Raw genomic sequence first — 22,454 nt, 5'->3', positions numbered from 1 at the left:
ATATAAGGCAGTAAGTGTTGACCCTGAAGAAAAGAAGATCCCATACCTGGAATCACCCCACAGGGTGCACCCTCCATTCCTTCACCAGGGAACAAGGGTGGCTCTTAGTGACAGAAAATGAGTGAGACAGCTTTAACAAGGGAAGGGAGCATGTGCACATGTCATCACAGGTCATATGCCTCAAAGGTGTAAATACAGGTGCCAGGACACATGGGGACGTGATATCCCATATTATACGTGTTGTACCGAGTGAATCGACTGAAAGGGAACATAGTTAGATAAGTGCTTCTAAATATTTCACAAAACATCATCACAGAACTATTGAAACCCTGCAATCCTACCAGAGCACTGAGGTCTACAAACCAGCGGCTCTCAGACATTCTTAGATCCAGGCTTAAAAGCAGAAGCAACAGAGGCTTTTCAGTAGCAGCTCCTAATATTTGGAACAATTTACCTTTATACATAAGAGCTGCCCAGACTCTCAACCATTTCAAAACACTTTTTAAAACCTACATAATAACAGTAATGAGGGCAAAAGATTTTCTTAGAAACATTTGAAAGATTTTTTATTGAGTCAGTTCTTGATTTTCTGGCTTGATAGTCTTATTTTTGCATTTTATTTTTGATCTTATATTGTTATTTGTATGATGTATGTATTTAGCAGGATTACCACCTGTAAAGCAAATTGCCTTCAACACAGCAACGTGACAAAGAAATAATCCCAGCGGTCCGTCAACACACTCACATGTCGTGCTTGGTGCCATCTAGGAGTAAATGTCAGAAATACAATTAAAACTGAGGTCAACTAGACACAAATGAGTTCTGTCATTTATTAATCTAGAAGATTCAAGTTTCTGACTTTTACACTGGGAGTCTCACTCTAAAAGAGTCTTCATCAATGACATAATAGAATTTATTCTGTATGCACATACTGGGCTTGCCTGGCTAATGGCTGTTTGCCTTAGGACATTTATGAGGCAGAAAGAAGGGAGTGGATAAAGGGGAAAGAGGGAGGGATGGAGAGAGAGTTGCACTGAAAGGAGTCCTGGCTGCTGCTTGTGCTGCTGTACTGCACAAGCAGCTGATCTCTGCACATAGATGTCTGACAGTAACATGTTCAACGGGGACTCGAATCTTGTGAAAGATGAGAATCTGAGCAGATAGGAGGACGGAGACACTCAAGAGTGAGAAGTTTGACCTGGTTTGGGGATGAACAGCTGCCAAGTGTTGGGTAAGAACATGGATTAAATGTCTCTGTCTACTGGTTTATTATCACAAGACGTTGTTCATTCAGAATGTTTATAAAAGTGATGAAAACTTTCTGCTCAAAACTGAGTACTTCTACCCACACGTGTTTTCTAAGCTTGTATAGTCAGATTGCATTGCAGTGCAATAATGCAATGAAAAGAAGTTACATGTCTAAAATGTCTGGTGTTTGTTTCACATGCATCTATTTCTGACATCAGAAACACTTTAGTAGCTGTCAGTCAAAGTGGATGAAAACCTTTATTTTCAGTAAAGGATTTTTTTTTTTTTTTGGTGCAAAGTCTGCCTCGCTCTACATGTTTACAAGAAGATCAAATGAATGAAAAGAGCTTTTTTAGATCTTCATAGTAAATAAACATCTCTTAGGGAGCGCTATGCAGCAGGAGCTTTTAAATAACGCATATTACTAATGCGACTTAGAAGGACTGCGTTTATCTGTGTTTGGATGTGTTTGCATGCACAACACAGCTGTGTGTGTAAACAGTTGTCCACTTCTTTAAAGACAGCGTTTTTACTAATGCTGACATCATTGCTGCAGACTGGAGATGGCGGGCGGGGTTTCTCTCTCCCAGGACCTCACATTGGCTCTGTGGCCAGTTCATTACCCTCAAAATCAAAAACATACTACTCTTACAAGAAGGAGGAGAGCAGCCTGCGTGTATGTGTGGTGTCTCCTTCCTGTTTAGCTCATCATGTAGTATGCACCTAATTTGTCTAATGTGCTTGCATGGTGCACTGACAGACAAACCAAATGTGTAAAGGCAAAGAAAAACATGCCGTAATAAAAATTTTTGAAAAGGCAGACAAGGGGATTATCCTTCTTTGTAGACCTGACACATATGTTCCAACAACACGTTCTCACTCCCAACTCGTCAAACGTGTGACGCATGCTCAGGCTCCCTCTGCTGCACTTATGGACGCGCAGGGTACCCCCCTCGCGTCGGGAATTGACGTGAAGGGTCCTCCGATTGAAGAGATTACCGCGGAAGAGCCTGTTGTCCGTATATTTATATATTTCCGAAATCACATTGTAGTGACGTATACAGAACACAATAAATTATATAATGTAAACAACTACCTGAAAAACAGGTAGAACGATACTTTTGTATCGTTTATTGCATTTACGGAGGGAGTGATGTATGCTGGGTAATGGCACAGCTAGCTACTGGGTGACTTTATTCACCCGCTTCGGCTGTTATCAGTCCATACAATGGGCGTTATTAGCACAAATCAGTCCCATAGATATGGGCCATCTCCTGCTAGATTGTTCAGAAGGTTGTTCTCATCCATCCAGATGGAGGATCACTAACAGGAGCGTGGAAGACTCCAGAATCCACTCTGGCTGGAATCCGGTGGATATGCAGTGTTTACAGGTAAGACCATTTAAACGGACAGCATTTATAGAATGACTATTAAAAGTCAGCGAGTGTCAGTAATGTTAATGTGGTTATCTTAGTAATACACAGAGTGCTAATATAACAGCTTTAAGATGCATTTGTAGATATTATTACGCGTTTTACCGTCTTTATGGTGCTAGCTTAAAGTTACGGTGTAAACGTTAGCTTATATTGGAGTAAAGCTGTTACTGGTTAAACGATGTTAGCACAGAAATATTAGCTTCTGTCATGACTGATGAAGTTACTAGTTAATAAAGTTTTCAGTAAAGTGTTTAATCGCAGCCACAGATTGACAGCAAATATCTCGATTAGCTTCAGTGCATCTATAATAAATATGTGCAAGTTTCAGTGCTTCGTTTAAACTGTATGATACTTATACTGACCCAGGGTCAGTGTAAAATACAATCCTAGCTGTGTGAACAAAGCCTGGCTCCTTTAATCCTGCATGACAAACCTCAGGATGCAGGTTATTATTACTCTTTCCTGCTGGCACACCTGTCACACCTGAGAGTCAGCTAGAAACTTACAGTGACGTGGACATCATGCAAAGACTGCCAGACTCTGTAATACTGCAAATGATCAGTGACTCAGGTTATCACTAAACTTTAAACGGCACCTCTGTGTCTCTGTGTGCTGAACATTTAGGATTGAGTCAGGCTGCATCAGCTGAAGCTGTTATTTGTATATATCAGTATTTTTTATTCAGGTGTGTGGAAAATACGTAAGACTGCAGTGAAGCCATGCACCAGATTAATCCCTGGCCAAAGGTATCGTACTTAAATCAGACTACTGATCCAGCCACATCAGCCTTTTGTGAGGTCTGTTTAAAGTAGACTAAAAGTGAACTGCAGGTTCCTGAGAGGTGGACTGTGAGCACAGAAACACATGTTCATACATACAGCTGCAGCAAACTTACATTAATTTTACATAGATTTGTTACTCTGATGTCTGTCTCTGTGTTAGTCCTCTGACAGACTGGTGACCTGTCCAGGTGTGCTCTACCTGTGACTACTGGGACAGGCTCTAGCTCCTGTAAAAGAAATTTTCTGTTATTCTCATTTAAAGTATTTAAGTGCTTATGCATATGCTTAGTTGTGACACTGTTACTGTTCAGTGAATGTTTCTAAAACTAGATGAACTTACTTCAGCGTCAGCAGTTTGAGAAAACAACTCCCTTTACAGGTGCTGATAAGGCCAAGGGCACAAAACAGCACAACCATTGATGCGTTAGGTTTCATAGCGAGACACGTGAAGTGTGGTAGGATCAGTTTAACTTCCTCCCTCTTCCTTGGAATGCATAAAGGAGGAGGAGCACGACCTCTGTGGCAGCGCTGACATGACTGAACTGTGATGTTTGATGTGTGTTGGCGCAGTAATAAATAGCTTGATCACAGCTCTTTCTGTGTTGCAGACTTTATTTAAAAAATTCCACGACCCCCCCACCCTCCCACTGTGAAGTGAACCTGAATTGAATATTCAGAAGACATTTGTTTAAATAGTTCTACAAATCTGACTTCCGGCTAGACCATGAGAGGGTGAGGACGCGTATACCAGCAGCTCCTGCACTTGATCTTACGAAATTACGATAATTATCAAAGTAATACATCTTCCTCCCGCAAAGTAATACAGGGATTGTGAAGAGTGCACTCCTCTCCAAATGCCTCCAAAAAAACTAAACCCGAAGTTAGTGGCGACAGAAACGACTGAATTTGATGTGGCCCCGACTGAAAATGACGGTGCCAAAGCTGGCACGCCAGCTAACTCCGCACTCGAGGAATATACACAAGGTAACAAACAAGTACTCACTGCGATCGCTTCCTTGGATACTAAGATAACTCAAATGAAAACAGACATCTGCGACACCCTACGCGGGGAAATCGCAATGCTGAGGGCTGAAAATGACGAGGCCATCACAGCTTTAAAAACGGTAATGGAAAATCATAATGCACAGCTGAAAGATCTATCAGAATCAGCGACAATCACCTCTAACTCCGTGGCGAAATTAGAAGAAAAAGTTAAACAACTCTCTAACAAAGTGGAACAACTGTCCGAAAAATGCATTGATCTGGAAGGGTGCTCAAAGAGGAGCGTTTACTCCAGCAAGAAACCTGCTTCGAGACCAACCCGGAGTCAAATATGGACTTCTATACCCTGCTAAACTTAAGGTGACATACAATGGTACGGAACTGGTTTTTATAGATCCCAACGAAGCACTCTGCTACGCACAAGAAAAATTCGGATCTCAATAAGGACGGCATAAGGTAGACAAACCAGAGCTTCACACCTGGTCCAGAGACACGTATTTACTTTGATATAAAAAACTATTACTTGCCCAGGAGCTATGTTGGACAAAGGAAGTTTTGAGATAGAGTATTTTGGTAAGCTTAGTTTTTGTTATAGCATCCCCTTAGATTTTTCTTTTCTTCTTTTTTTTCTTTTTGGGATACACGGAAGAGGATGCATTGCTTACGTCTTTGTTTTTTTTTTCTCTTTGTTACGGTTTCACATGGGTAGGGGGGTGGGGGGGTGAGGGTTGGGACCCGTATCTCGACTGCATAAATATGGAAAACACGAGAACTAAGCCGCCTTAAATTATACAAATGCAAGATAACGGAAAGGTAAAAAATATGGACTTAACTTTTTGTACTTGGAATGTGAAAGGTGTAAATGAACCTGTTAAAAGAGGTAAAGTGTTATCATACTTGAAATCTCTCAACGTGGATATTATTTTTTTACAAGAAACCCATTTGAAAAATGTGGCTCACAACAAACTTAAATGTAGATGGATAAATCAGGTATACTACTCCACACTTTCAGCCAAAACTAGAGGGGTAGCTATATTAATTAAGAAAGATACCCCGTTCAAGCATAACTCCACTATAGCTGATAAGAATGGGAGATATGTATTAGTGACTGGGGAGCTGCATACTACTCCGATCACTTTACTAAATATATATGGGCCCAATCATGACGATCCAGAATTCTACAGAAAGGTCTTCAGCTTAATTCCGGATATACCCAATAGTAATTTAATAATTGGAGGGGATTTTAACCTAGTATTAGACCCATACTTGGATAAATCCCTGTCCAAAAAAACCACACCGTGTAAAGGCAGTAATTTTATTAAAACATACATGAGGAATATGAATATCTGTGATGCGTGGAGAACTTTAAATCCATCAGGTAGAGAGTATTCTTTCCATTCCCACGTACACAACAGTTATTCAAGGATTGATTATTTTTTGGTGGATGGAAAAATGCTCCCCCTAATTCGAAATGTAACCTATCATAATATTATTATTTCTGATCACTGTCCCGTTACTTGCTCCTTTGTATTTAATAACCCCACTAAAACATACAGAAACTGGAGATTTGACCCACAATTACTGAACGACTTAAAATTCAAACAATATATAAACTCTCAGATGTCCTTATTCTTTGATACAAACGATAATGCCGAGACCTCTCCAGATATACTGTGGGAAACGTTTAAAGCTTATATTAGGGGGTTTATAATTTCATATCAAGCGTCACGGAATAAAAGGAATAAACTAGAACAACTAAATTTAGAAAAAAGAATCCACGACCTGGACGTCAACAATGCAATGGCTCCCTCTTTAGATAAGTATAACACCATTTGTGCACTAAAATATAAATTAAATCAAATATTAACTAGTAATATTAATAGAACTTTCACTTTTGTGAGACAGAACTATTTTGAATTTGGGGATAAACCTCATAAGTTGCTAGCCAGACAACTAAAGAAATTAGAAAATGACAGAGCGATTCATAAAATTAGAGCAAGTAATGGAAATCTGGTCACATCACACAAAGATATTAACGATAACTTTAGACAGTTCTACGATTCCCTTTTATACTTCTCATCCCACTGCAGGGCCTAATGATATGCAGGAGTTCTTAGATAAATGTGATCTTCCTGTGTTAGACCAGACAAATGCCAATATTTTGAATGCTAAGATCACAATTGAAGAAATCACTAAATCTATCGGATTACTAAAAAATAACAAGAGCCCAGGCCCAGATGGGTTAGGGAACGAGTTCTATAAATACTTCAAGATCAAACTAAGTCCATACCTATTTAAATTATATAACCACGCATATAAAATGAGCACTTTACCTCCAACATTGAATGAAGCAACTATTATAGTACTTCCAAAAAAAGGTAAAGCGTTGGAGGAAGTGGGATCATATAGACCTATCTCTTTATTAAATACAGATCAAAAAATTCTGGCTAAAATACTAGCGAGCAGACTTAATACAGTAATAGATAAACTGGTGCATCCAGATCAAACAGGTTTCATACCAAACAGGAGTTCTTTTAATAACCTCCGACGTCTATTTAATATAATCTATTCCCCCAAGGTGCAACAGGACCTACTTATACTTAGCTTGGATGCCGAAAAGGCATTTGATCATGTGGAATGGCCCTACCTTTTCGCAGTCCTAGAAAAATTTCAACTGGGACAAGATTTCATTTCTTGGATAAAACTACTTTATAAAAACCCTACAGCCAGAATTCTTACAAATCAGACATTATCAACTCAGTTTAAACTCAGCAGAGGTACAAGACAAGGATGTGCTCTTAGCCCATTATTATTTGCTCTGGCTCTGGAACCCTTAGCACAGACAATTCGCACCCATATGGATATACACGGCTATGACACAACATACACTTCTAATACTATATCGCTCTATGCTGATGACATATTATTATATATAACAAAACCATTAACATCCCTCCCAGCAATACTCTCCGTTATTGATAAATTCAGTACTTTCGCAGGCTACAAGATCAACTGGGGAAAAAGTGAAATACTGCCCATTAAATTAGAAAATAAACAATGGCTTACATCTCTCCCATTTAAAATAACCTATGAAAAAATTACCTACTTGGGCATCACAATAACAAAAAGATACAGTTCTCTAATGAAAGAGAACTTTCTTCCCCTACTGGAGAAACTTAAAAATAACATCCAGTACTGGAGGACGCTCCCTATTTCTCTAATAGGGAGAGTGAACTCAATAAGAATGGTATTCCTCCCGCAGTATTTGTATCTGGTCCAAAACATCCCAATTTTCTTGCCCAAATCTTTTTTCAAAAAGATGGACGCCATCATTATGCCATTTATATGGAATTATAAAACACATAGAATAAAAAAAGACCACCTATGCAAACACAGATCACTTGGTGGACTGACACTACCTAATTTCATGTATTATTACTGGGCATCAAATTTAAGAACAATTTCCCTTCTACTGGATGATACAGCAATACTCCCTAATGGCCTACAGATGGAGCGGGAGGATTGCCTTCCTCACTGTGTTGGTGGAATAATACTCTCTCTCCTATCCTTTTGACAAACTCATATTACAATTCGAATCCAGTGATTCATAATACCGTACAAATTTGGAGACAAATAATTAAACATTTCAAATTGAAAAAATTATCAATGTGTACATCCATTACAGCTAACCCCTCCTTCCTTCCATCATGTGTAGACGGAGCTTTCAACATATGGCAGGAATTAGGAATTTGTAAATTAAAAGATTTATACTTAAATGACACCTTCATGTCATTTCAACAACTAAAAGATAGATTTGGATTGCCTCATAGTCATTTTTTCAGATATCTTCAACTAAGAAATTATATCCGTACATATCTGCCACAATTCGAAAATATAACGTCCGATTTTTTGGACAGATGTCTTAGTGATGGAAGGGGGTTTGAACAGAGAATTTCAATATTGTATAACTCATTACAGGAGATGAGTACACCTTCAACTACCTCAATCAAAGAGGAGTGGGAAAAGGATTTTGGGACCCTCCTATCAGAAGATTTTTGGCAAGAGGCCTTACGTAATGTAAATACGCCTTTTATTAATTCCCGTCACTGTTTAATTCAGTACAAAATTATACACAGATTACACTATTCAAGGGAAAAACTTCACAAAATATACCCAGACTGCTCCCCCCTTTGTGAAAAACGCAAGATACATTATGGAAATCTGTTACACTGTTTTGCAATATGTCCAAAGCTTCAGGGTTTTTGGTATGACATTTTTACCTATATGTCTAATATCTTTAAAAGTAAGATTGAACCAAATCCGACAGCAATCATCTTTGGGATTTCCAAAGAAACACAAAATCTACAACACTCTCAAAAAAGGTTTATGTCATATGCACTGATTATTGCAAAGAAATTGATCCTGCAGCTTTGGAAAGGCAACGAGACCCCTGTATTAAAAATGTGGCTTACAGAACTTATAAACACTCTCCACCTTGAAAAAATAAGATATAGTATGAATGACAATGTAAAAGATTTTGAATTAATTTGGCATCCTTTACTTATATACCTTGGGAAAATATAAATTTTTGTTTCCTTTTTTCTCTTTTCTTTTACTGGCAGCCGGGGGATCGGGACCCATTACGGGTGACTGTGGGTTTTTTTTGTTTTTTTGTTTTTTTTCTTCTTTGTTTGTTTGTTCTGTTGTTGCTGTTGATGTTTATTATTTGCCTTGTTAGTTTAGAGAAAAAAAGGAGCATAAGTTATGTTATGTGAATTTACAATAACTATAATTATACTTGCTCTCAATAAAAGATATTTGAAACAAATAGTTCTACAAATCTGAGCTGTTGGTGTGTCCTTGGATTGTGTGGTAATAATATTAGAGCCTGCAAGCTTTCTTACTGAATCTCTACTATGAGTCATGTTACCTGAGATTAATTCTATGTTTACCTGTCAGCCTGGACGAATGTGCTGTGTGAAGGAAATTAAATTAAATCAGATCTGAACTGCGTACATTTAAGGAACCTGTTCATATTTAATATGAACCAGTGATTTTTTTGATTGCTGATTCCAAGAGAGTCTTTGTGGAAATCCTGTTTGGCTTTTTGTTATTTTAATTCTCTTCTCTGTTTTCCAGAACAGTTCTCCACAGTCACTGTCCACATGGGTCAGTGGCGCCAAGAAGCACTCTGCTAATGTGGGACTCTGACCAGCAACATCCAGCAGGACCCAGACAGCGTTTTCTATCTCCCAGCTGGAGGTTTTGTTTGTCTGTAACTGGAGAGTCAGATTTTTGTTGAGCTTCACACTTGCAGAGGTAAGTCAGTTTGCAGAGATCCCTCCCACCCTGGCTTTCTTATCTGAAACAGTAATATTTCAGTGACTGCTGCTTATACCACAGGTTAATACACGCTACCGATCCCTGATAGGAGAATCATCAATTTTGGCAACAAAGAAGCCTGGTGGATGTTTGTTTACAGTCTGATGGTGGGACATCATGCTCTGCATCTTCAAAGTTTGCCTCCTCATTATTATTCATACCCAGTAATGTGAAGTATGCTCATATCTACTATAACTGAACCAACCTGGTGCTCTTCATTTATGGAGGCTGTTGAGTCTGAATGTTGGATGTTGTGTATCTCGTGTTCTCTGGGCTTTGTTGTCCTCAGTCTTTTCGCAGGATCAGAAAACAAAACCAGGAGGCGCGTAAATGTTGCTTCTCCATGATGTTTCTTCAAATGTTTCTTCTGGATGATGATAAGACTGTGACACGGGATGCACCTTTGGTCTTGTGATGAAGCAAAGCTCAGGAAGAAGTGGGATTAAATGGTACCCACATGTGTGCTGCTGAGAAGGATGTACAGGGGCACCTGCAGCCAAATCCAAGCCTCAGGTTAGTTGTAGTTGCAGAATGCTATAGACTGAGACAGCTGAGGCATCAAATGTTTGATTAAACGGATGAAAAAGAGAAGTTTCTTCCCTATAATTATCACTTCTTAAAATCTGTAGCAACTTCAAGTCTGTCAGCGTGCGGAGCATGCTCAGAATGTGACAATATATTTTTGTTCAATATTTAATTTCTTTCAGTTGCAATTGGTAAATGAAAAAAAATATTTTCTTATAATTTAGCAAACTAATTTATCAAAAAAAAAATATATACATATATCTGTATTAGTTTTAATAAATTAATTTGACACCTGTATGGAAAATACCATATTGTATTCATACAGAATCAGTTTGGTATCATTGTTGGTCTGCTCACTGATTGTTGAAGCTAAGAGCTGCTTTGATCTGTTTAGATCTAAAGTATCCAAAGTTGAGCTCTGATGTTTCTTCACCCCTGTGTGTGATATGTGATTCCTACATGCTGGCAGAGCAGAGCAGCAGTTTGTGCTCACAGATGGTGACGGTGTGGAGAGACGGTGGTGTTTCCTCAGAAGAACCAGCAGAGTCACAAAGGACACCAGTCCATCTCACCACCTTGACTTGCTGACTGATGCTCGTCTGCACTGCACAGAGGAAATCAGCTGACCGAGGTTTGTCCAGTGACGTGTTATGAATGTATATTTGTTTTATGCTTACAGATATGTTTTTCTTGACAGAGGCTCTGCAGAGGTTAGACAAAGCAGAGAGAACATGTGCTTTACATTTTACTGTGATTTATTGAGATATTTGTTGCCTGATGTTCAGCAGGAATGGAGAAATAGAATCAAAGGGAGATGTTTTTGATGTTTTTGTAATGATGTAAATCTTCAATATTATTTATTTTCTTGGTTATATTAGGAGTGTTTCTGAGTGAGGGGGAGAGGAGTCATCATCCAGGTAAAGTGACGTGGATCAGTGGACACACTTGTCTCCCCTTTAAAGGAGACGATCCAAGTCATCCTTAAATGTTAGTGCTTTCAAATACACAAACATTTTTAAAGGACAGAAATGAACATCCAACTTTGACTGTAACACAAAATAAATCTTTGCATGTGTGTTTTCAAACTCTCAGATGGGCAGCATATCAGTCTTGGACTGTCTAACCTGCCGGAGCAGCACTGAATGACCACCACACACGAGCATGTTCCTGCAACATTCAGCATCTGATCCTTCATCTGTGTGCTTCTGCTTTTGGTAAGTAGAGTTACCCAACTCCAGTAACTCTAAACACATGCCATCCATTTCTAACGGCCTGGTTACTTCCTGTCAGTTACTTTAGAAACCATGTGGTCACCTGACCTAACACTGTTTCTTCTTCTTCCCCTTAATGTTCAAGTGTCACATGTCAAACAGCTGGAGAGGAAACTACACCAGTGTACTGGGATGTTTCACCAACACACCAGATGCTGTTCCTTCATGGTGACATCACCAGAGACAGCCCCGCCCACCTCAGGACCTCGCCATTGATCATGATGATTATAATGATGACAGCGAGCGGAACTAAGACTGTAAAAATCCACGACCAGAATGTTTCTTTCTAATTATTAATGAATACTGAGAGCCTCTTTCTGTGTTTTGTCTGTTTTGGGGTTGTTTTTTTTACCTCATTTGTTACTAACAAAGTTCACAAACTCACACAGTTTACATTCTGCATGTTTCCATCTTTACCAGCCACACTCCAACTGCATTTAAGAAAATAATCCTTAGAAATCGTCGTTTTTCTCTTTTGTAATTGATGATAATTCAGTGAATATACTGCGCTGCTTCCTTTTATTGCGTCACACATTGCTTTAAGTTTTTCAGTGTCCAGTTATTTTTTACTGCTGTTTGAATTCTCTGTATGTTTGACCCTGTAGACCATAGGTGTCAAACTCTGGCCCGCGGGCCAAATTTGGCCCGCAGCCTAATTACATTTGGCCCGCGAAGCCATACCAAATTACTATTAGAGCAGGCCTACTGGTATTATACAGCTAATATATATATTGTTTAGTATTAGGCTTTGCTTGTTCCATATTCAGTTTTTCAGCAAAACTTGTTTGAGTCCATAACAAAAGATTCATTCTTATATCTGGAGGAAGATTTTTTTTCAATAAATATTAATGTTAGCCCGCGACTTTGTTCCAGTTTTGAATTTTGGCCCACTGTGTATTTGAGTTTGACACCCCTGCTGTAGACTGTTTGATGGACTGCTTGTCTTCCTGTTTGTAACCGCCGCCTGTTTTTTAATAAAGATTTGGATTTCTGACTTCAACACAGGCTCTGCGTGTCCTCCCTTTGTGTCCTCTTCCTCTGTGAATGTGTTGCATGTGTCACAGATTCATTTTATTAACAGCTTTCCCACAGTGAGTTGCATCAGCATTCATTCACAACACATTGCAGAAGGATTCAGATTAATACAGTGATCTTACAGTCAGAATGATCCTGACAGAGTGCCACTGTAAACTATCTTTCATCAGGTAAATTTTAAAGTTCAGTATTTCAAAGCAGGAGTTATGAAGACTCATGCTGGCATTAGGACTAACAATATGTACTTACAAAGTCAAAGTTTTTTAATTATGCTAGAATATTGGAAGATAATCAACTTTTAGTGTTTTCCGCATATTAATTATTCTGAAATAGAGACGGTGACCCTAACTGTACAGAAGCACTAAACAACTGACAATCTAACAGACATCATTGGCCTGAGTCATGCACAGGGAGTCTGATCCTTTGCTGTGAGAGTCTGACAAGCATGTTTCTGGTCAGTTTGGAAGAAATAATATCACAATGTTGATCTTTCTTTCAATATTCCTTCTCTTTTACAACATAAACTGTGATCAAAGCTACTTATGTTCACAGCATGTAATAATACTGACAGTCCAGGGCATTGTGGTCTGTTGAGCTAGGGTTAGGGTTAGCAATTCAGACATATGTAATCAATATTAAACGTCTCTGACGTGGGCCACTGTCCGCAGTGTTGGGAAATCCATACCAGGCTGGAACGAGTCAAGGTAGGTGAGCATCCACGAGAAGACACAGCAGATGCATCCTACTAATACTGACAGGACCAGGAGGCTCCAGAAACCGAGCATCTTCTCTTCAGTGCCATCCTCTCCTGTCACCCTCTCTGCCCGCAGCTCTTTGAGTATGGGGTAGATAAGGGTGCAGAGAAACCCTTATTACTAATTTGTATTATAATTCAATTTTCATGAAATATTCATATTCAGTATCGGTCCTTTTATATTATAACCACGTATCCACCCAGGCTCATGGTGGGGCAGGGCTCTGTCCTGGGATGCTTGAGTACAAGGTAACGTACACCCTGACCAGGTATCCAGTCTGTCAGAATTGTTTTCAATATTTGGTTCAAAAACATGAGTGACAACAGAAATCCAACTAGGATTCTTGCATATGATGAATGAAGTCTGTCTTTGACTGTATTGTCCAGCTGATCCATCAAACCCCCAGCAGGTGAACCTTATTCATGACATAACACGGCAACAATGTAAAAAATGAAACAGCAACAGTCTAAATGTAAAGTGCATTCTAAACTCCTCTTCAATAAATCATATGCAAAGAGTCATTCAGGACTGTAAAACGTGAACTACAGAACCCAGAGTCTTCATCATTAAATCTCTGGTTGCTTCATTTTTCTATCCTATATCAGATACTTTAGGTTAGGTTAGGTAAACTTGCATTCTCATGGTGAGGCAAAGTGTGTGCGTGTCATGAACGGCTATAAAAGGCCTATAATTACAGAACAAAGCGGGGTTTGAGTTCGAGTTGCGGCAGACTGTCACTACTTGTAAATGGAACGCAGCCTTCCTGCGGCGGACAGCTAATAACAGGAATCGGACGCGGTCCACCCAAGTCCACAGCAACCACCATAGCAACCGCCTAGCATGACCTTAAAAACATATTCTGTCTTCATAACTATCAAAAACGTGAAATGATTTGCAAAGTGTGAAAGTGTTACAGCTGCAGAGAGCTATGGCGGTATCTTTGGAAGCTGTTTGCATAGCTAATAATATACGATGTAACCATGGAGACAGTCAGTCACGTGAGCTAGCGGTGCACGTTTACTACAGTGAATAAGGTGATTGCGTGCACAGCGTCCACACGCTGCAGGGGGTAAAGACATTACTTCAATATTGTTTTATATTGATATATATTTGCCTTCTGTTGACCATCACCTCAGGTTCACCATTACAGTTTCAGCATACAGATGCACACTGTCTAAATATGAACACATTCAAAAACTCATGTCTCAGAAATAAGCACAGCTGCTCATGTTTGTCATTAGAGTTTTATTTGTAAGAAAATTATGAACTTCATATTGTGTATCAAATAAAAGAACATTTCACAACTCTGAGTCAACAGAAACAGGAAACAGAAATGTCTCTAATGTAGACGTGTACAGTGTAGTGAAAGCATTAAAAGATCATAAAGGAAACACTAACATTCATGTGAAACTAATTGTAATAAAAATGAGCAGGTGCTTTATAGATGTAAAAGAAAGAATCTGAAAACAACACTTTTTTGGTCTAAGTGATCAAAGTAGAAAACAGAACTGATGTTCAAAAACAAACCGTAGCTGCACTAATATTACACATCTCCATTGTTGTGGTGAACAGACATGTTGCTTTTAAAACCACATGCAGTGTGTGACCGTGACTGTTCATGAACGCCACTTCGCTGAAGCCTTCGCCTTCTTCTTCTTCTTCTTCTAAATTGGAAGCAGAAGGAGCACGAGCTGCTTTGATCTACTGAAAGGAAAAAGCAGAACATCTGAGCTGAAACCAGTCAGCTGAAATCATTAAGATAGAAACAATCGTTCAATGCAGTGTCTCGGGTGGCTTAGCCTGTTACAACTGTTGATACAAGCTAAATACGGTTAACACACAGTGTCAGGGAGCTCCAGTGTGGGAACTAGTGGCTTTAGGTTTGTAGTCATTTAACTTTCATCCATTCATTCATTTAATTCAGGAGGAAGAAATGCCAGGTTGGTGCAGGCTGGTTACATGCATTTGGTCCCATGCTGTCTTTAACTAAATGACTTGGTTCACTTTATGGCTGGGCTGTATGTGGGGTTATATCATGTTATTTGGGCAGGAGTACCTGTCCCCTGTTAGACTTAGAAAGTTTCTCCATAAGTAGAGTTTCTAACTCTTCTAGCACATCTGTGGCTGACAGCTTTTTGGTGGCTCTTTTTACCCCACACTGGTTGTGAGTGTGTAAATAGCCCCACTAGTTCTTTTGGGTTGCAGTTAACTGGGGAGGAAGAGGTGGGTCTGCCATGACTAGATGAATAACAATTATCTGGGATACATAAATTTCATAATGCATGCATATATCTCTATAAACCTGGCCTGAGGGCTGCCATTTTTTACATTCAGTTATTTCTTTGTTGAATCTAAATAATGAATGTGTTACAGTTAGACTGACACTGGTCAGTGTAAATGGCTCATTGGGACACAGAAACCTTTAAATTAAACCCTATCACCTGATATTGAGTGTCAAACAATATCAAAGCTGTAAAAGCTGTTTACAGTCAGAATTTATAAAACTATGATTGTAAATAAATTCAAACAAGTGAGCTTTTCTCTTTGTGCTGAATATCAACACTGTGGTTTCTTAGACTGTAAGCTTTACTTTAGCACAACCAGTTGTAGAAGCTGCCACTCCAAATGTCTTTTGATAACAAGAAAAAAAATACCTTTTCAGTCCACGGCCTGAAGTTCTTCTCCGACATCTTCTGCAATCAGCTTTGTCTGCTGGTTTGAAGACAATAAACCACAAAAAAGATGATTTAGTCACTTTGTCTGCGTCATGCAGCTCGAATGTGTCGTGCAACGATGTTGAATAGCCGTCGTTATCCCTCTGCTGTGTCAGTAGGATTGTACTGTACAGCATCTCATTGATATGTGAGGAATGCTAATGTAACACGATAACAGACTTACATCATTAAAATATAAAGGGCAGGAGATATTTAGATATTTTTATATTTATATTACATTTTATAGCTGACTGATATTACTAAATAGATAGAATTTACTAAATAGCTGGATAAACATGAAAAATATGTCTATAATCACAAATGACCATGAGAGCCAGTAGAATTAATTCAACTGGACACTCAAACGACGTCCTTAAATGCTCTTTAAGTGGCAGAACAAACGAACAAACAGTTAATTTCTTACTTGAGATGAAATCTGCTCAGCTACGTTGAAAACAGCTTCTAACTGGTTCCTCCTTTAACAGGATGACTGCTCAGGGGTAAGGCCATCATGCAGTCCAGCAATCTTTATGGTTCTGCTTTGATTCACCAGGAACTATTAGGGAAACCTTCCAGCGCCTCCTGTGAAAGACACAGGCATAAACACACAAACATTTATTAACATGTTCCACAGTCTTCCAGCTTGATTTTCTCATCCTGTGGACAACAACGAACAGAGATACAGGTTTATTGTTAACTTTTGTAAGGTTTATTTAGTGAACATATCCAGCTGCAGCTCCACTGTGATCCTGAACTGGATAAGCACTTAAGAAAATGTGTCAATAAATGGACATACATCAACTTACTATATTTATCCAAACAGATGGGACCAATAATGCTTCACTGAGTTAGAGACTTTAATGTCTCTTCTATGTAAGAATGTCTCGTGCTGATATACCTGCAAACTTGACAACAAAGGTTTTTCAGACTACATGTAGCTGTCCTCTATGTCTGCTCACACATTTACATTTATGTCACACTTATTTCTGCTTTCCCATTTTATAATTATTACTTACATTTTGATTAGATACCTTGAGTTTGTAAATGATCAGATTACATAATTGGAATACAATGTATCCAATTCAGGGTTGTGGGAGGATGAAGCCTATCCCAGCTGATACAGGACAAAGACAGGCTGCCAGCAATATGTGTAACAGAAAATCCACTTAAATGTTTGATATTTCTTATAATAATCATAATTATGACCATTATTTAAAGGTTTCTTTATAAATACATTTTGATTTTTTATAACCTCTAAAATATAAACCTGAGCCGTTTCAGATTCTGACCTCTGACCTCACTGCAGCTCCCTCTTGGAAGTACGTCTGCTTCTTGTCTTCCCCAGTGTTGACCGCCTGCCCTTGATATCACGTACTGTACCTGAGGAACAAAAAAGGACAAACACTTGCCTTCATTTAAGAAGTACATTCATACAGAGGTAATCTATGGAAACACACTAGTTCAACCTTTGGGAGAAATCAGTTCCTGTGAAACATTTCTGTAAATGAACATCATGTGGAGAATGAATGAAATGAAACAAACATAAGTTAGTAACAAAAATACAGCTGAGTAGAGGCTTTACAAACCACCAGCAGCCATAATGCTGAATTTTAATCTTCAAATGTTTCTGAGCCGTCTTCAACCTGCTTTTAACACATTAAAGTCCCACAGTCAATGCAGCCTGACTCAATCCTAGATGTTCAGCACACAGAGACACAGAGGTGCCGTTTAAAGTTTAGTGATAACCTGAGTCACTGATCATTTGCAGTATTACAGAGTCTGGCAGTCTTTGCATGATGTCCACGTCACTGTAAGTTTCTAGCTGACTCTCAGGTGTGACAGGTGTGCCAGCAGGAAAGAGTAATAATAACCTGCATCCTGAGGTTTGTCATGCAGGATTAAAGGAGCCAGGCTTTGTTCACACAGCTAGGATTGTATTTTACACTGACCCTGGGTCAGTATAAGTATCATACAGTTTAAACGAAGCACTGAAACTTGCACATATTTATTATAGATGCACTGAAGCTAATCGAGATATTTGCTGTCAGTCTGTGGCTGCGATTAAACACTTTACTGGAAACTTTATTAACTAGTAACTTCATCAGTCATGACAGAAGCTAATATTTCTGTGCTAACATCGTTTAAACCGTAACAGCTTTACTCCAATATAAGCTAACGTTTACACCGTAACTTTAATGAAAAGCACAAAAGACAGAGTGGCAACAAGTCTTGTTCCCTGACAGCGATTGGACAGGCATGAAAGGGAGGGCTGCTGAGAGCTGAGACATATTTCTACAACGTTTTTCAGTTTGCCTCTGACAGATTTAATACCACGGAGCAAAAAAGAAATGAATCAACATTCCTTTTCACTGACTTTCTACACCCACTCACACATGTGCACCCACACTGGGCATTAGTGAATTAGTATGTGTTGTGCTCTAAAAGTAGTTATAAAACTTACATTTTTCTGAATCGTTGGGAAAATCTTTAAAGACTATTCTTATTTAATTGTGTTTTGTTTTTGGACACATTTCTAGTCAATTTTTGTAGTTTACTAGCTCCAGGAGGTCAGAGGTTAGACGTGTGATGTCATCAGTAAGCGCAGAAAAACAAACAGTGTCTGAGATGTGGGAGCGATGTTTTGCTGATTATATGCTATGCTGCCTGTAAACTCCAAACCTGAACTGAGGAGAATAAAGTTGCAAAAAAAAGGAGAATGGAGTCATGTCTCTCTGAGGGTGCAACATATGCACTTCATACATATACACATTACTTCATTTATAAACAGCACAGCAGTTGTAGCATCACTGAAGGCCACAACCTTGAGCTTAGTAATGAGGGATCTTCCTCTACAGCGAATTATAGCCTGATGACACCTCTTTGTGGGTTTCATTACCAAATCAAATCCAGTTTGGAATCCATAAACAGATGTAACAGTGTGTGCACACCTAAGATGCCCGGCAATAATCGCATGAGAAGTGCACATTACATAGCTTGGTGGCCTGGATTCTTTTAACAGAACAGGCAGCGTTCAAGTCTATTTTGGCAGCTGTCCTGACACTGAAGGGCATTTCTTGAAGATCAAAGGTAATAAATGAAGCAAAATTACTTTAGTATGGGTATACAGTATATTAGCTAGAATACCAAGGGGGAAATGTATGTTGTCTATGTTTCTTTAAAGCCATCATCATTTAGTTTTCTGGCACAAGCTGGACTTGGACTTATTCAGCTTATAAAACATTAATATTGATGTTGGCATGTAGTTAAAAACATCATTAAAATTATTTTAGACTCCAGTTTCTGGTAAGGTAATGCGTTTACCCTTACATACTGTTTATATTTCATGCCTTTGCAGTCAGTTTTGACCCTATTAAAGACATTAATCAATAAAATTAATTAATATATTTAAAGTATGGAAATAAATGTCCATACTGAATGTTAAACTACTGATTTAAAAGGTGTAAATTGCCTGTCAAACATCAATTAATAGATTAATAACTTTACATCTAAGCTAATGGCAGCTCAGATGCCTTTATAATATTTATAGCTCACAATAACTGATTTCGATTTTTTTATTTTTACATTATTTGTTGCATTGCAGGTGCCAATGCACTGTACTCATTCATTCTCTGACCTCTGTATAACCTCTGTTCCGTATGTGCAGCTTGCATTACCAAAGCTATGCTGTGGTTCTAATTCACTGTTTTGAGATTCTCCAAGGACCGTTCAAAGATCAGCAGGTGACCATGACCGTGTGGTGAGAACACAGACAGTTCTCGTGACAGTGTCAAGGTCCCCCTTGAACTTTGACATCACTGTGCCATAAAAACTACACTGAGACATGGCACATGAAATCCATCTGAATAGATATATGTATATCAGTATAAAAATGTAAAATACTTTTGGTTTTGTGAGCTTTGGATCACTTCTGGAAAACTCATCCAATTTCAGACTAAAAGAATGACATTTGAGGTATTTTCGCTCCTGTCAAATGAGTCAAGTTTGTCCAATATTCTCTCATAAATTTGGCTTCAATTCTTAATTTCATAAAAAGTCCTGAGAAATACTACTAAAAAAACTTAATGTATTCACCAGCTGGTTGCAACCTAGGTCCGTTTGCTGTTGGGGTTGGGAAGCTGGCATTCACTGGGTTTCTATTAGATCTTATTTACTGAAAACTGCTGCCCACTGAAGCTGGAAACATAGTTAATGAGAACAGATCAGTAGACCTGAAAACCAAAACAATGAATGAGAATAAACCAAAAGATCACATCAACCTGGCGTAAACGGCGAGTTGTTTGTAATTTTTCAGTTATTTTGTCATTGCAAATGATTTTTTTCCACATTGCATAGTTATTTGATATTGACGTTATAAAAAGTGCTGATTGGTGCAGCTTTTATCCATCTGGAGCCCTGATCGTTTCATGATTTTATTTTTTTAAGACAAGCTGTCAGTGCCATTTAAAGTGAAGAAAAGCAAAACACCAGAAATTGAACACTTCTTTGAAATTAGTTCTTTGTTTTTTATTGGACAACAAAAAGCAAATGAGGTAACTGAAACAAAGGTTATGCAAAAGTGCAGCCTGACCACACAAATCAACAACACATCTGAAAAATGTAATTACCAACCTACACCAGTGTGTCTCAGCAGCACACCTCAGTAGAAAGTCAAGCATAAGAATGAAAAAGTATCAGAACATTAAAACATTCCTTAGATTGGCACAATAGAAATCTCACCTTCCTCTGCTGAGCCTCGAGAAAGACATTTGTTTTGCAAAGTAATCAGAAAACAGTGCAATGCTACACCTTTTACAAGTAGACTGACACAAAACTCCTCATGCCATACCCTAAATAGACATGACTCAAACCACAGTTTCTATATATGAATCTTCCTACTGTAGCTCAACAGCACATCTGGCTCATGCATAGCCTGATCTACACAGCTGAGATGTCAACATTAAATCACACCGATAGTCTATAAAATACAAAACAAAAGAATAGATCAGTTGTTTCTTTTCAAAATCAGGAGTGGTCAACATGGGCTCTTGTGGTTCCACATGTTACAATTCTACGAGACAGTCTGTGCCAGGGAAGTCTGGAAGGTTAAGCTCATATTTTTTCTGGATGTCATAGGGTAGGAAGCGTCCGGCCAAGAAATGCTTCCCCGTGAAACTCGTGGCACACTTCTTTGGTGCTGTAAGTGAGATGAGAACTTCTGGGTTTATCCCATCCTGACTTCGCTCTTCTACATCCCAACCTGGAAAAAATGCGTTTAAGGAAAGGAGCTTTTTAATAAATTTGTGCCATTTTCAGCAGTTAGTGTATATGGAGTAGGATGAACTCATAGTGATCTGATTTTAGCGCAAGAGTTATTCTCTAAATGTGCCTCTAGACTTGGAAAACTGAGAGAGCATAAAATTAGCCAGCCAAAACGGACTACTGATGTTGGGAAAAAAAGTGAATGGAAAAGAACAAATTGAAAATGAGGAAAACGGCTCATAAAAATCAACTCTGAAGGCTCCAAAGCTATAGCTGGTCTGCTGTTCAGCAGCCAATGCTAAAAATGTGATTGTTTCCACTACTGCAAACTGTATTTGTTTGCGAGGAAATCAACAGTGTGTCGTTTTACAGAAGTTACTCACTCAGGTCGAACAGTTTTGGTGCACTGGTTCTACGTGACACGTTCAGTGTGAACAGGGCTGTAAAACAGGTTTATGGTTATATGCAGCCTGTGTAAAAGGCAAGTCTTCATTAAGTATGATACCTAAAGACATTTAGTGTCTATTTTTGACCTCTACTTTTATAGTTCCTCACTGGTTGCCCTGTTGATATTGGGTAATAAAACTAGATTAAAAATGTAGAGGTGTCTGTTTAAGAGTTTTAAACAGGGCGTCACATGTGGTGAAGCCAGTCATCTCTATTTACTTTTCAAGTATTTTGCTGCTTTTGTTCCCAGACTCTGCTTTATGCGTCATCATGGTATGATACACCTCTAGTGTTGCCTAAAGATGTGTCATACCACCTCCAGTTTAAGCTCTGTAATGTGTCACCCATGTTGTTCAATGGTTCATCAGATGTGTCAGGTCAAATTGAGGGCTCCCTTGCAATCAGCACTGCTAAGCGGGAGAAGAGGCTCCTGAATGGGATTATCCAGAATCTTCTTCCAGCTGTCGGTCCTTCTGTCAAGTCCATTGTTCTGGCATATAGCTCTACAGTCTCAAGTAAAATGGTAGGCGGAGCACAAACCTTTATTTTGCTGTTGTACTAGCACAATGTCAAAGCTCAGAAAGCTCGTTGGTTGAGC

General features: G+C 38.8%; 1 protein-coding gene and 2 long non-coding RNA genes across 9 annotated transcripts in view; 1 reads left to right on the top strand and 2 right to left on the bottom strand.

Moving 5' to 3' along the window:
- LOC145424485 (granzyme G-like) overlaps nucleotides 1–22,454 on the bottom strand; it is a 130,213-nt gene that overhangs the window by 49,588 nt on the left and 58,171 nt on the right. The gene's annotated exons all lie outside the window — the stretch shown is intronic.
- Nucleotides 986–12,646, top strand: LOC145424203 (uncharacterized). 7 transcript variants are annotated; one of them, XR_013905180.1, is made up of 9 exons: nucleotides 986–1,231; nucleotides 2,561–2,639; nucleotides 8,447–8,545; nucleotides 9,613–9,787; nucleotides 9,872–10,363; nucleotides 10,845–11,006; nucleotides 11,254–11,362; nucleotides 11,468–11,589; nucleotides 11,732–12,646. It is a non-coding gene; the product is annotated as an uncharacterized LOC145424203 (long non-coding RNA). The 7 variants fall into 7 exon arrangements; XR_013905179.1 differs by having other exon boundaries at nucleotides 9,608–9,787; XR_013905177.1 differs by lacking the exon at nucleotides 8,447–8,545 and having other exon boundaries at nucleotides 989–1,231; nucleotides 9,608–9,787; nucleotides 9,872–10,024; nucleotides 10,140–10,363.
- On the bottom strand, nucleotides 14,618–18,421 carry LOC145424400 (uncharacterized). Its single transcript, XR_013905465.1, has 4 exons — nucleotides 17,440–18,421; nucleotides 16,575–16,732; nucleotides 16,091–16,148; nucleotides 14,618–15,140 (listed from the first exon to the last, which is right to left on the bottom strand). It is a non-coding gene; the product is annotated as an uncharacterized LOC145424400 (long non-coding RNA).

Source organism: Astatotilapia calliptera, chromosome 23 (genome assembly GCF_964374335.1).
Source record: "Astatotilapia calliptera chromosome 23, fAstCal68.1, whole genome shotgun sequence".
Lineage (NCBI taxonomy): Eukaryota > Metazoa > Chordata > Actinopteri > Cichliformes > Cichlidae > Astatotilapia > Astatotilapia calliptera.
Note: the sequence above shows the minus strand (reverse complement) of the source record. Positions and strands in the feature narration are given on the sequence as shown.